Source organism: Macaca mulatta, chromosome 17 (assembly GCF_049350105.2).
Source record: "Macaca mulatta isolate MMU2019108-1 chromosome 17, T2T-MMU8v2.0, whole genome shotgun sequence".
NCBI classification, from domain to species: domain Eukaryota; kingdom Metazoa; phylum Chordata; class Mammalia; order Primates; family Cercopithecidae; genus Macaca; species Macaca mulatta.
This window is the reverse complement of record NC_133422.1, coordinates 13476529-13492973: the sequence shown is the minus strand read 5'-3', so window position 1 is coordinate 13492973 and position 16445 is coordinate 13476529.

Genomic DNA, 16445 nt, shown 5'->3' with positions numbered 1-16445 from the left:
ACGTGTGCAAATTCAGGGAGAATTAGGATAACATGTGTGGTGAAAATTCAAATTGTGACATCAGCAAGCTGGTTCTGCACAGACTCCATTCGGCCATATTGGTTCCAAGCGATTCCAGCCAGTTCTTTTACCTCAGAAGCAGAGGGAGTTTCAGTGTTTCAGCAAGTTGTTTCTTTTTTAACTGCTATCCTGCAAACTCAAGAATTTCTGTTAGTCATTGGTTTCTTTAACTCTTTGGAGAAGGGTTTCCGTTTTCTCCAAGATCTCTTTGCCTTATTTACTAGGTTGGTTGTCTGTTTAGTTAGGTTTGAAACTGATAAAGCAACTAATAGTTCTTTCCCCTTCACGGGGCACCTAGTTTTGTGTAGATACAACTCAGGGAATTATCCCCACACTGCATCTGCCATGATCACCTGCGAGCACCTCCTCCTGAAACCCATCTTCATATTACCTTTTACCAGGCCAACCCTACTTTTCTCCATCTGCTAAGAAGTGCAGCTCTACCACTGGAAGCATTCACTTCGGTCTCACTCCCACCTCCAGCGCTAAAGACTCTCTAAGAGAGAATGTCAGCATAGTTTTGGCAGAAACCCTCTAATACTACTGGATATTCAAGTATAAAGCTCAATTTATACACCATAGCAATTTTTGATAGCTATAAACCTGACACACAGATAGAATATTTTATGGCATAACACTACATTTAAATGAAAGTGCTTTTTAATAGAATATGTAATTTAGAAATATAAAAGTGTATCTTAATTGCCCACAAATGAGATTTTAAAGTACTTAGAAGTATCAAGAATATAAAATGTAAGTGATTAGATGAATTATGCTGTGAAAACTAACACTTAATTCAAATGTCAACAATTAAATAAAGAATAACGGTAGTATTAAGACAAAACTCCGTAAACTGTGCATAAAGCCTGTCCTGTGACTTTAAAGTTGAATCTTATATAGGCACATTGCCACCTTTTATATTTAATGCTATCATTACACATGGTGTGGGATCATGTAGGTGTGTGTCACAAAGATTTGGGATCTGTAGACACCTTTGTCATTTCATACACTTCCTCACCCATTATTGTACAAGACATTGCCGTTCACAGATCTCTTGACTTTACCCAGTACAGAGCATGCTTTTTCTAATTTGTTTATCACCTTACCAGCAACCTGTCTACCTCTGTTTCACCTGACCAGATCAACAGCTTAAGGTTAAAATCTATGGGGCCTTTCACAGAATCTGTCTCTTGCTTTGGCCCCATCAGGCTCATCAAACTTCCCCACTGCAAACTTTTGTGTGACCATTAAGTTCAAAACGAGTGAACCAGCAAAATTACAAGCTCATGGACCTGTGGTCCATCCTGGCCACTGGATGTTAATGATGGCTTTAAGTGACGCTATAGAATGATTATATTCAAATAATGTCAATATCTAATGAAATCATGTTGTGCTACAAAGCAAGATTGGGACAACAATTTTAATGCCTCAAAAGAAGATTATAGGGAGCTATGACAGACAGGAAAACTCAAACTACTTTAGGGGGTCTCAAAAGCTTCTCTGAGTACAGGACATCCCATCTCAGACCTAGAGGATATATGAGTCACCCAGTATGAAGAAAAAGAACATGTTAAGCTTCTAAAGCAAGAAGAAAAATGGAAAGAGGAACTAATAGACTAATAGGGATGAAGAGAGAGGGGGAAAGAACATTGATCTTAAGCAAGAGAGGAAAGATGTGGCACGTGACAATTAGGGAGTGGCAAGAGTAAAAGTGAAGAGAGAGTTTCGAGGCTGTTATAATAATTGGGGTGGAAATAATGTTGGCTTGGACTAGGATGGTGGCAGAAGAAAAGAGAGATGGACATTTAGAAGTACACATAACACTGTTTGATGATCAATTGTATATGGTAGGTGAGGAAGAGGCATTTGTTTCCTACATTATTGTAGGAAATAACGTCTATGGTGGTCCATTTTCAAGATAAAGTACTTTAAATAGGCTTGGGCCTGCAAACTATGGAAAAACAGGATACACTAGGCCCCTGCTTTAATAGCCAGTGCCTGTTTGTCATGGCCCCCTTAGTTACCCTCATGCAAACCAACAAGTTTAGTCTAGAATGAAAGTGTACTAGCCTGCAAAATAGCTGCTTTATTTATTCTTATCAGCTTGCCTGACTACCTGGGTCATAAGTCAAGTACTTGTAAAGTCCCAGAGCTGACCATCATTGCAACGCATTATGGGCTGCAACAAAATGCAGTAAGACAAACCCCCAAAAAACACCTAAAAGCCCCAACCCAATGACCAACAGGCAATGTCCAGGAAGATTGTAACCCCATAGTACTCAGTCTATGAGGAACGGGGGAAGAGACTTGTGCACTAGGGGATAAATTGCTTGTGGTAGCTGTACTGGGTGTGCCTGCCCATCAGACACCCGATCTTGTAAGACTGTCATTAAAAGTCTCTGCTATTCTCTATATGTCTAAGTCCATTCCTTGGGTTTAGATGGATGAGCGTGTTTCTCACATTTCTGACCTACACCCTTGGGTGGAGGGTAGAACCGCTTACCGTGCTAGTGGTCATTAGGAGAAAATGGAGTTGCTGGGGATGGGAGGAGGAGATGAGTTTTACAGGCTTAGTGAAATTGATATTCCTGTGAAGCATCCAAGCAGCGATGTTGAGTAAACCACTGGCCTGGGGCTCAGATCCAAGATCTGGAGTGGGAATGTAAATTTTATGGTAATTAATTTAAAGACCTTATGTGAAGCCATCAGGAGAGATGACCTTCCCTAATGAGAGCATACAGAAAGAAGTACTTTTTTTTTTTTTAAATAAAGAGGGTCTCTGGGCAAGCCTTAAGGGGCTCTAGTACTTAAAAGTTGAGTAGAAGATCACGTGTTAGAAAAATTATAAATAGTTTTGAAGGATAACTAGTGTGCTACTGTATCCCAAAAACCAAGGAGATGCGGAGTAGCAAACAAAAGAAGTCATCAGAATAGTCTAACAAGTCAGCACAGGGTGGTGGCTCACACCTGTAATCCCAGCACTTTGGGAGGCCAAGGCAGGTGGATCACTTGAGCTCAGAAGTTCAACACCAGCCTGGCCAACGTGATGAAACCCTGTCTCTACTAAAAGTACAAAAAAATTAGCTGAGCATGGTGGCGCACACCTGTAGTCCCAGCTACTCTGGAAACTGAGGCAGTAGAATCGCTTGAACCTGGGAGGCGAAGGTTGCAATTAGCAGAGATCATGCCACTGCACTCCAGCCTGGGTGACAGAGTGAGACTCGGTGAAGAAGAAGAAGAAGAGGAAAAGGAAGAGGAAGAGGAAGAAGAGGAAGAAGAGGAAGAAGAGGAAGAAGAAGAAGAAGAAGAAGAAGAAGAAGAAGAAGAAGAAGAAGAAGAAGAAGAAGAAGAAGAAGAAGAAGAAGAAGAAGAAAGGAATAGTCTAATATGTCAAATAAAAAAGGACTAGAAACATCTTTGTGATTTAGGGACATGGAGGTCCTTGGTGACCTTATCCAGAGCATTTAGAGTGAATAGCATAAGCATAGAGTTATTAGTGCTTTTGAGGGCTGAGGAAGTTCAGAGTGTAGACAACTCTTTTGAGTGGAGTGACTAACTGTCCAGTGTTGCCCAAGATAGTGCTAGTTTGGCCTGTTGTCCTGGAGAAACAGCTCCCTCTTCCAGTCTCCAAAGTGGCTTGGTTCGAACGATAAATTATGCGTCATCTATATGAAGGGTGAGGAAAGGGAGGCAGCTGCAGGAGAAATTGGTATGGCATACAAATCCTGAGCACTCTGATATGGCAGGGTGGCAGCATGGAGCTGTGAGTGAACCTGCATTTGAAGGCAGAGAGCCCTAAGTACAATTTTTAGTTCTACCGTTTATGGACTGTGGGACCTTGGGCTGGTTTATTTAAGCTCTCTGAGGCTAAAAGGACTTAAATTTCAGGGTAGAGTGAGGATTTTGTATAAAGTGCTGACATATCATGCTCAGCAAATATGAGTTCCCTTCTTTTCTTTCCCTCTAACTTGTTCTTTGGCCCATGTTGTAATGGTTCTGCATCATTTCCTTCCCCACCTTCTACCCCCAGCTGCTCCCCTCTTCACCCTCAAGTATCTCACACCTTTTGTGACAGAGGAAGTTCTTATTTCTATGTTTCTAGTGAAGCACTCTGTGTGTTGACATGCCTCTTTCTTGAAAATAGTTGGTGACCTTGCCTCTCTGCTCCATTATCCTAGCTGGGAAAATGTATTGATGCCCAACTCATTCATGTCAGCACATTTCAACTAGCACTGATTGTTGCCTGCACCCCATGCTAGAAATGCTGAGAGATTCCATAGAAGTGTATGATATGATTCTTTTTGTCAAGAGCAGTCTCTTTCAGAAAGACAACATACTGTTCATAACATTCTTGCTGCTTCTATTCCCACTACTTCTGCAGCTCTCCACCATTTATGGAGCACCTTAGATACCCTGGGCTAGGCCTCTAGCATATGTGACTGAAAAGTTTTTAGATTGTGCAAGGTATTGTTATAATGATTCCATTTTACAAATGAGGAAAACTGAAGTTTTTGCTTTGTTTTGTTTTTGAGAAGGCGTCTCACTCTGTTGCCAAGCTGGTGTGAAGTGGCGCAATCTTGGCTCACTGCAACCTCCGCCTCTCTGGTTCAAGTGATTCTCCTTCCTCAGCCTCCGGAGTAGCTGGGACTACAGGAGCCTGTCACCACGCCCGGCTAATGTTTGCATTTTTAGTAGAGATGGGTTTCACCATGTTGGCCAGGATGGTCTCAATGTCTTGACCTTGTGATCCACCCGCCTCAGCCTCCCAAAGTGCTGGGATTACAGGCATGAGCCACTACACCTGGTTGAAACCTGAAATTTTAAGAGGTTATGCAAACTGCTCAGAATTGCACAGCTCATAAGTATCCAAACTGGAGTCTGAATCTTGATCCATTTGACACTGAAGCCCTTAAACTTTCCATTTCTCAATGGAACAAAAAACAAATGAAATGTCATCTCGACACTTTACAATTTAGACAATATGCCATTTATATAGATTGTTTAAAACTTTTCATTAGAAAACAAAACAAAATCAATTTATAAAAGGGTAGGCTTGACTCTTATCATGGGTCCAGAAAAATGGTGCACCATTAAAAAAGTCAAAGTGTGCACTCACTGAGCCGACATTGAACGCTAGGAGTACTTGAATGGCCTAGCAGGATTTTGGTCAGGACATTTTTTGCAGGTGATTGTCTAAGATGGGCAATGTATTCTATTCTACCACTTATTAAACTAGAAATGTTCCCCAAGGAATTAGATTATAGATTTCCAGAGTCTCTTCTCTCCTCAGCATCGACTGTCTAAAGCAAATTTTCACTTAAATGCCCTTGAAGTCAAGTTGGACAGACTCGGTCCTGCTATACTCCAATATCTCCATGCTCCCTCAACATGAACTCGCAGCTTTATAAGCACAAACAGGTGCTCAGGGTTCAAAATGACAGAGTTCACCGCAGTTTCCCAATAGCATATTACTCGTTTTCAGTTCCTGTCTCTAGCACTGAAATGGCACAGCCTTTAGCATGATTTAAAGTGCCTGCTTAGAACCTAGCTGAATAATATTTGACTATCAACACTGCTGAAAGGATACTTAAAGCACAGACCTGGCAACTGTGTCATCTCCTGCAAATCAAGGCTGATTAATAACAAAATCGCTTCACCCTGGCATCCTGCCTTTCATCTGAGCAAGACTGAAGCTATTCCTGGAAAAAATCCAGCTTTCTTTTGCTACAGTGCTGAGGCATGCCAACCGACACAGCAGGGGCAGGAAGGAAGGTCAAAGTTAGCATTTGAGATTGGGCTGTGGGGAGGGAGGAGACAAGATTGCAACTGGTCCTTAAAAAACCCAGTGTGAAGGTTCTGTACGGTCAGGGCCCAGGGCTGACATCATGGGTGGGGCCACCATCATGCTTTCTCTGTCCAGCCAAGCTGGCACCATTCTTATGGGCGAGCCTTCCTTCTGGAAACTGTTGATATCATTAGTGGGTGTGGTTTCAGGCACTTTTCCCGCCTTTCTTCTGAAAACAAGTAGGTTATTCTTCTACATGAGAGAGTTCAATCTGTGCCCCATGGAAACTTGCCATGTATCTAAGGACTTTTGAAAATGTGGAGTTTACACTACGGGAATTTTTGTAGAGGAATTTTTTCCTTCACAATTTACATTAAGAGGAAAAATATCCTATCACTACTTTCTCCTAACTTTCACCTCACTGTGTCTTACAGCATTTCTGCCTGCCTAAGAGCGCTGCAAGAGTGTGCTAGAAAGTAGTAAGGCCCGTGCAAAGAAGATGCTTTGTGTTGTACTTGACATATATTAGACTCACTTGTATTGCAGTGCTTTCAACTAAATGCTTTCCTTCATGGCTCTTATCATATTTGTATCCATCTGGCCATTTGTGTAGTTTTTAATGTTTTTCTACCCCATCAATCTGTAAGCTCCTGTGCCGGCAGGGCCTGTACCTGTCAAGGTCACACTGCATAGCTCTAAGAGTGATTGTGGTGATTTCCGGCATGTGATTATGTGTGTGCATTTCATATGGGTATATGCAAACTCTATCTTTCAACCCCCAACTCCTCCACAGGCTCAGAACTTTACAACTTGGTTAAGATTATGAAAAAAAATATTTAAATCAGGAAAGTTCAATCTTTCAAAAACACTGAAAACTTTTTTAAAATTGCCTTTAGATACTGAAATTTAAAAAGTTTAAATCCACCTTTGGACCAAGAAAGAGGAGGTTGGCTTTTCTTGGGCAGACTTACTGATGATCTTGATATAATTAGAAGCAATCTGAGCATTCCAAAGGATGTTGTAGATAAATTTACTATGAGGCAATGGAGAATTTAAGGCTTGCTACCGTCTCCTTGATTTGCATGGTTTTACTTTCAGAACTCCAGCCAGTTGTTGAGTCAGACATCTGTGTTATAGTTATTTATTAAATCGCCACTTCACCCAAGAGTGGTGGCATGTTCCTCCTCAAAATAGAAGCAGCAAACATCAACTCTTTATCAAAATGCACACGTGAACTACTTTACTTTATAGATCGGATAGTTTACAGAATTAGAGATTTCAGGCAATGGAAAATTATACCATAAAACTTAGTAAGACAGAGGGTAACATTGTTTCTGTTAGAAGTCTGCTATGTTCTAAAACCTTGCAAATGGCAACCTTCCTGCTGTGTCCTCATGGAATCTTTTATATGTAAGTGTATTTTCATTTACTCTTCAGGTCAACTGTTTAAGATGGGGAGTATTAATCATATCTTTTCAAGGGAAAAGCCAGGTCTCAGAGAAGTGAAATAACTTAAACTATGGAGCTAGTATGTAAAGCTCTAATGGAAACACATAACGGCTTAACAGGGGTGATTTTATTGACTTTAATTCATTTCTGTCATTTTGTCTTCTTGTTTATCACATAGATAACACTTCAGCATACAAATAAGAAAAAAAAACTAGTTCTGAAAATTGCCTCTAGATGCATAATGTTGAAGATTTGGGAAAATAAAACATAGTAGTTAATATAAAATAGACACTTGGAAGCAAGAGGTTGCAATTCTAACTCTAAAACGTTTTTCCTATGTGACACTGTCAGAACCAAGTTAGGACAGAGCTGTGTTATTATGTCCATTTTATGGATATTCAGCTTCAGTGATTTTTATGTCAGGCTGGAGTGCAGTAGTGCAATCTTGGCTTACTGCAACCCCCATCTCCCAGGTTCAAGTTATGTTACCATCTATTAGGACTAAATTGTGTCCACTCCTAAAATTCCATGTGTTGGAGCCCTAACCCTAGAGTGACTATATATGGACATAAGCTTTCCAAAGAAGTAATTAAGGTTAAATGAAATAATAAGGGTGGGGTCCTAATCTGATAAGACTAGTGCCCTTATAATAGAGGAAGAGACACCAGCGTTCTCTCTGTCTCTCCATGCTTACAGAGAAAAGACCATGTAAGGACACAGCCAGACCGTGACCATTTGCAACCAGAAACCAACCCTGCTGGCACCTGGATCTTGGATTTGTATCCTGCAGAACCTGTAGAAAATAAACTTCTGTTCTGTTCTGTTCTGTTCTTTCTTTCTTTCTTTCTTTCTTTTTTTTTTTTGAGGATCTCACTCTGTCACCAGGCTGAAGTGCAATGGCACAATCTCAGTTCACTGCAACCTCCGCCTCCCGAGTTCAAGCGATTCTCCTGCCTCAGCCTCCCAAGTAGCTGGGATTACAGGTGTAAGCCACCATGCCTGGCTAATTTTTTTGTATTATTAGTAGACATGCGGTTTCACCATGTTGGTCAGGCTGGTCTCGAACTCCTGACCTCAGGTGATCCACCTGCCTTGACCTCCCAAATGATTGGGATTACAGGTGTGAGCCATCGTGCCTGGCCTAAACTTTCGTTCTTTAAGCCTCCCAGTCTGGGGTATTTTGCTGTGGCAGCCCAAGCAGAATACACAACTCAATTAGTAAACACTAACACTTTCTAAAATTATTCCACCATTCTAGAAAGTTATTATTTTTCCATTATCCACAGTCATTGCTTCATCCTGTGACAAAAAAGCCATGTAGCTGGAAGTCATCTGGCTGGCAGTACAGAATTAAGAGCCACTAGAAATTAAGTCCATACCCTCTCTGGAACTCAAATTCTACCAAAAAATAAATTTTAAGTGAAAGTCTAATGGAAGGGAGAAGAACCTTTGGAGCAAGTGTGAAATCAACATTCTGCTCCAGGTAGGTGCCATTTGATGGGGAGTGATCCTGAGTGCAGGGCTGGGGAAAAGGGTGGAACTTTCCTTTGTGCACAGAACTGGGACTAGAAAACAGTGATTAGGAAAGAAGTCAAGTGACTGACAAGTACACAAATGGAATAGCCCTTAGGAGTTTTTGAGATTGCCTTTGTTTGAAGAAAAGAAGAACATTTTCTTCATATTGATATGACAAACACTGTATTTGCCAACTGGTATTTACTGGAAGCCCACCAAGTTCATGATTCACACCTGAACATTCCACAGGTCTTTAAAACTGTAGTGCCCCCTTTATAACTACACATTTAGTATTTTTATAAGTAGATTATAATTTAATTGGATCATACAATATCAAAAAAATTATCCAAAAATTAGAAATATTGCCTACTCAAATGCACTACTTGTCTGGTCTTTCATAAGAAAGAATATGAGGAACTAAGAAATAATTTTTTCTTCTTATTTGTAGAGTCTAATTCAAAGTTATTAACTCAGCACAGTAAACATACGCACTAAAGACTGGGTGAACAATGGCAAATAAACTTTGAAGACCAAATCCTCTTTTACAACTAAAAGTAACGTTACTGAGCTTTCTGCAGGAATTTCTGGGTAAGTTTTTCTGCATGGCCAGCCCCAGCAAGGGCCCGAATGCCCGGTTTGCTAATTTCTAATCCTGTAACTTCTCTTCCTGTAATAATGTGTAGCTTGTAAGACCTCAGCTCAATTTTCCAGATGATTTCAGAGACAAAGAATTGATGATTTGTTACACTAATCTTGACATTTCAAATTACAACTGAAAACAATCTTTCTTAGTCATGTTCTTTCTGTTGAAAATATCGGACATTTGACATACTTGTTTAGCAAATATTTCAATTTTCCGGTCTTTAAAATATGGTCTTTCAGTCCCATGTTGATATTCACAAATTAAATTTTTAGCTTGCTCCATAGTGAAGATGTAAATATATATGTGCATATGTGTATTATTAATGTACACATATAGTATATGAATCTACAGCCATACTTGGGGAAAACAAGATATAATATGAATATTATATATGTTCATATCTATATATTTATATATGTGAATCTACAACTATACTTGGGGAAAACAAAGATTGTATCCAGGCTCACTTAGAATGATTATGAGAAAGTGAAACATTCTTTTCTTCCCTTAATAGGCAAATACATAGTTTAAAAGCTACCTCCCCAAATATGGGAGACTCTTTAGAGAAAGTGTTAAATCACAATAGCATTAAATGTACATTTACCATCAAGTCTTTTGCAATAAAAGTTGACATTAACTTTTTCTTCTATGATATTTACCAAATCACTGTGCTTGCCCAGGCTTTTATTAATATATGTTTATTTCTGCATTTCCATTTCTCAGCTACCTTTTATATTTTAAAAATACATATCTTTTTAAAAATATATTTAAAAATACATATATCATTTTTAAAATATATTTTAAAAATTACATAATTTATAGAAGAAAATTTTAGGCTGATAACACACAGAAAGGCTTCTCGAAATGGCTAGCATTTGCTCACAGGAGGGAAGTAAAGGAATAGTTGCTGTATCCTAAGCCACCCCTACTGGCCCAAGTCTTTGTCCTGCTGAAGTGGTAAATTCTCCCAGAAACGCAACACAAGGTGGTGCTGTTGTATTCATGCTAAACCAGCTGCCAGCCTGCCCACTTAGGCTATCGGTTTGATCTGAAAGTGGTAGGTGTGTGCCAAAGTCATGGGTTTTGCATATGTAAGTGTTTATAGTGTAGTCCTTCTTTCAGATAAGAAAAGTTAAATAGAGGAAGGAGGAAGACAGTAAGTTTCTCCACACATGGAAGTTTCTGGAGAAACTATCTTAAAAAGAAAAGAAAGTGCATGACAGTACAAATGGGTTCCTTTTTTTACTAAATTATAGGAGCATGGAAACTTAGGGCTAGAAGAGATAAAATATTATCTAGCCCATCTCCCTGTCTTCAGACAGGATTTCATTTATAAATTATCAGCCAGTTAAACGTTTTCTTTTGGTTTTAAAATTTTCCAAGGAAGGAGATGCCACTTGCTCCCCCAGCAAATCAACACTCCCTAGTGTTGGGAAATTGTTGTGGACATATGTGCACCTCCTCCTGTTCTGAGTTCAGAGGGAACGGGAAAGATTTGATCAGCAGATGTGCCGAGTGAGTGAGAAGCACAAAAAAATGAATTACAACTCAGGGTTCTGGATTCCTCTCCTTCACTTGCTTATCTAGGATAAAGCAGGTCTCAGATTTTGCATCTGAAAAGCAAAGAGATTGGACTAACATCAGTGGTTTCCACAAATGGTTGGATCTCAAAATCACCTGGGAAGCTTTTAAAAAAAATACAGATTCCAGGGCCTCACCTATAAATTTACTCAGTCAGAAAATCTAGGGCAGGGCCCAGAAATTGCACTTAAAAAAAAAATCCAAAAGACTGTTTTCCTTGGAAAACATTTTTCTTGTCTGAAGACATGGAAATTAGCTAAAAATGTGTAGGCAGGCAGCCCAGCACAGATCTAATGACTGGTGTATAGGTACCACTAGATTAAATAACTCTTAAATCCCATCTGATTTTATGATTTTTCAGGTGTCCTTAAAACAAAAGCCCTTGAAAAATAAAAGTGAATTATCCCAGATCTAAAGAATTTCCTCTTGAATTGTATTCCCAACCCTTTGAGTAATCTGTAGTATGGATTTATAGCAAGATGTTTTCTAAATTTTTCAAACCCATGAAATTGGGAAGTCCAGAAATATTATTATAGTAAAGAAAATCCAATAAAGTCATTGTGTTCAGTCCGATGCCTACACACTGTTCTATTTTCCAGTTACTGTTAACTATGAATTAGTTGACAGTTATGAAAATAGGATTTTGACTCTCACTTTCATTTTTATAAAACTGGAAAGTTAAAAAACTAATCAAGTACTTGGCCCATGTATAAATAGGTAAGTGACATACTGGCAAATTGAGCTGTATAAAAGTCACTTACATACACAAAAAAGTCTCTAAAGTCTCTGTGAAAAACATTGGCTTTCTGACTCTGAGCCTATCCAGCATCAATGTGAAATTCAGTAACAATGCAATTCAGATTATTATACCTCAGATGTCTCACTTTAAAAAATCAGATAACTGAAGTATCATTTGTTTATTCTTGTTGATAGTATCAAGGTAAATAATTCTGCCTTCCATTTCCCCTTGCTAATGTAATGTGACCTCTGTGTTACTAAGTAAATCAATTAGGAGATTTGGCCTGTGTGTGCAACTCTTGCAAATGGGTAATTACACCAGCAAATAGAAACTTATGCACTCTTTGCAAGCCAGTCTTGAAGTCACTTTCAAATATTTGGTTCTTATTATTTGTACTTTAAGAGCTATTTACAGGTTTAATTAAATTGTTTCTCAACCATATAAAGATCAATGTTTCCAGCCACATGAATTGAATATATAAAAGAATGCATGAGGCCTAAATTAGCATTTAGTTTACTAAAATAAGTCAGTGTTGGAGCTAAAATCCATTAAATGGCTTTAGGAATCTGTCTGTTAAACCTTTCCAACCACCTCTCAAAATCTGACCCAGCTACCATTATTTATCAGTTACAAATTTCCATATTCCTCTGCTGCTCAATCATGCTGTACTAAATTATCTCTGAGATCATGTCTTATGATTCTTGTATAGTAATAACATCTGCATTTCCTGGATTTTCCATGAGCTGTGTCATCCTTTCAAGATTGTTCAAGAACACATTTGTTCCTTTTATCAGAAGGACAGCAAAGCACTGCAGTTCCTTTCCTACCAAGACTCCCAAGCCCCAGTGAATCAAAATAGCCTTGTCTCCTTTGGAATGCTCTGAACCACTTGGGGAAAAAGAACGTCTGTCATCGAATCACTATCATTTGTAATGTCCTCTCCAAAAGAAAGCCAAGGGGGAAAAAACGCTAGAACTATTTGTGACCTCATGAAATGCAAAAGAAAATTTACTTAGAACAATACAGCTTTTCTTTATTGTATACTCCCCACTTCTTCTTTGAGCCACACAAATTTTTGGTACTGAACTTGGTTCTTGTCGTGTACAGGCTTTGAACATGAGGAAATCAGTTGATGTCTCAGTAGTTGGTGCTTTGATAATCAGATAAACCTGTTTTGAACAAGGTTTATCTGCTTTCATTGCCATTACTACTGGTGTCTCCCAAAGACTCAGAATATCTTCTCCCTGGAGACAGAAAATTTCACTCCTTATTTACCCACAACCCCTATTCAGTGTTGTTATTGAACTGTGGACTACAATGAAAGATTGCAATTCTTCAGTCGGCTCTGTTTTAGTTTTGTCCTTAGTCAAGGTACTGAACTTCTCTGAGCTTCAGATACCTCATTGATAAAATGGAAATTGCTTGCAAGTGTTGCTTGCATGGAATTAATGATTCAAGAGATAAAGCAATCTTTGCTATGGACTAAATGTTTTTATCCTCCCCCCAACAAATTCATATGTGGAAATCCTAAGCCCAAAGGTATTAGGAGGTGGGGTCTTTGGGAAGTAATCAGGTCATGAGAGTGGAGCTCTCCTAATGGGATTAGCACGTTTATGAAAGGGTTCCAGAAGAGCTCCCTCATCCTCGTTCCACCATGTAAATACAGAGCAAGAGTATAGTGGTCTATGAATCAAGAAGTGGTGCCTTGATCTTGGACTTCTCAGCCTTCAGAACTGTGAGAAATATATATGTTTGTTGTTTAAGCCACCTATTCCAAGGTATTTTTGCTATAGCAATCAGAATGAACTGAGACACTCTTTCTGAAAACAGTCTGTAAATTGTACACTGCTATACAGATGTAAGAAGTTGTTAAATACTGGTTGTTTAGAGCAGTGACCTCCAACTGGGAGCACCCAATCTAAGAGGTACAAAAGCAATACATTGAGGTATGGAAAGAGAGTATTAGAACCCCTATGCGTAATTGTGTTCAAACAAACAGAAACTCCAAAAAGACATTAATCCCTACTGATATTTAATAAATGAATTAAATCCGATGCCTTTCTAACTGTGCACAGGAAATGGTCATGGAATTGGTACCTGAGATATCCTGAGGGCAGTGTACCAGAAATATTATAGTACTACACAATAGAGTGACAGTGGTATCCTCACACATCTGTACACATTCTGCATATGGCAATATGCTACAGTATGTGTATGTACTGTCGACAAGCAGAATAACGCTTCCCTCACCGCCCCACCCAAAAGATGTCCTAACCATCAGAACCTGTGAATATGTTACCTTACATGGCAAAATGAATAGTGCAGATATGATTAAGTAAAGGATCTTGATATAGGGAGGTTATCCAGGTAGCCCAATGTAACTACCAGTGTTGGAGGAAGGAGGGTCACAGTCAAAGAAAGAGATGTGGAGATTGAAGCAGAGTCAGAGTAATGTGATTATTGGAGGGGGCCTTGAAAGGGGCCACAAGCCAAGGAATGCAGGCAACCTCTGGAAACTGGAGCAGGCAAGGAAACAGATTCTCCCTAGAGCCTCCAGAAAAACACAGCCCTACTGACACTTTGAGTTTAGTCCCCTGAGATCCATTTTGGGCTTGTGACCTCTAGAATGGTAAGATAACAAATTTGTGTTATCTTAAGCCACTAACTCTGCTATAATTTGTTATAACAGTGATAGAAAAATGATATATCCTGTTAGGTGGATGCATGAATTCTATTATCTAGTTTTAACTAACAGTCATAAAATTGGGAAGTGTCTTAGAGAGATCACTATAGGAAAACTGTGGCTGGAAGACAGTTGTAATAATGCAAGCACAAGTGAACAACAAGAAACAGTGGCGTGAACTTTACCTTACATCCCAGCTCATTTTGAGGTCACAGGGATGATGATCTGATATATTTAGTTCCATTGTTTAAATGAGGACAATGGTTTTTGTATCATAAATATATAAATTTAAAATAATAAATAATACTTTAAAATCTGTTTTTTATATCTATTAAGTCTTTGTTAAATTAACTTTTTTATTTAGCGATAATTATAGACTCACATCTAGTTCTAAGAAATAATAAAGAAATTCCTGTGCCTTTAACCCACTTTCTCCCAATTGTAATGTCTTGCATAACTATAGTGCAATATCACAAAAGAGATAGTGACAGTGATATTGACATTATTCAGATTGTATCCACTTATTTGCACCCATGTATGTATATGTGTGTATGTATTGAGCTCTGTGTTAGTCCATAGACTGCGTAATTTATGAAGGAAATAGGTTTAATTGACTCATAGTTCCACATGGCTGGGGAGGCTTCAGGAAACTTACAATCATGGTGGAAGGGGAAGCAGGCAAGGCTTACATTGCAGCAGGCAAGAGAGAGCCAGCAAGAGCACGGGAAACTGCCTTATAAAACCACCAGATCTCATGAGAACACGTTCACTATCACGAGAACAGCAGGGTGAACGACCCTCATGATCCAATCTCCTCCCTCCCTTGACATGTAGGGATTACAGGTCCCTCCTTCAACAAGTGGGGATTACAATTTGAGATGAGATTTGTGTGGGGACACAGAGACAGACCATATCAAGCTCCATGCAATTTTAGCACAAGTATAGATTGTGTAGCTAGCCAAGTTACACAATAATTCCATGAGCACAAGGATCCTTCATTCTACCCATTTACAGTCAAATCCACCTCCTCTCTTTCCCCCCCAAACTTTAGCAACCAATAATCGGTTTTCCATGTCTATAACTTTATCATTTCAAAAACACTATACAAATGGAATCATTCAGGGTGAAACCTTTTGAGACTGGCTTTATTCACTCCGCATACCTCTCTTGGGATCCATCAAAGTTGTTGCACATGTTTGCTTTTTACTCTTACTGTTCCAAATCACCACAAATTTATCTACTTAAAACAACCCACATTTATTGTCTCACACATTTCTTCTCTTTTTTATTGTTCTCAAAGTCAAAAGTCTGGGAACAGTGTGGCTCAATGCAGCCCTCTCCTTAGAATCTCATAAAGCCTAAAACAAGCCCTGTGTTCCCTTCTAGAGACTTGGGATGAATCCACTTCCATGCTCATTCAGGTTGTTGGACAAGTTCAGTGTCTTGCAGCTGTAGAACAGAGGTCCCTGTTTCCTTGCTGGCAGTCAGCTGGGAACTAATCTTTGCTCCTAGTGCTTGTCTACATCCTTTTTATACTTAACGTGGTGCACCTCCAGCAATGGCAGATCGGGTACCCCTCATGCGTGGGATCTCTCTGACTTCTGCTTCATCTCTCCCCGACTCTAACCACAGAAAATTTTTTGCTTTTAAGAGTTTCTATGATTAGACTGAATCAACCAGAAAAGCCCAGAATAATCGGCAAAGACCCTTTTGCCATGTAATAGGGATAGAGAGTATACATCTTTTGTGGGGAGATGGGAGCATTATTCTGTCTACCACATTGCATGTATCCATAGTTTGTTTCTTTTTTGTTGTTGTTCAGTAGCATGCCATGGCATGGATGTAGAACAATTTGTTCATCCATTTACCCACTGAAGAACATTTCAGTTTTCTCCAGTTTAGGGCTAGTGTGAATAAAGATGCTATGAATACTCTTGCACATGGTTTTATGTGAACATACGCTTCTTTATTTCTCTAGGATAAATATTCA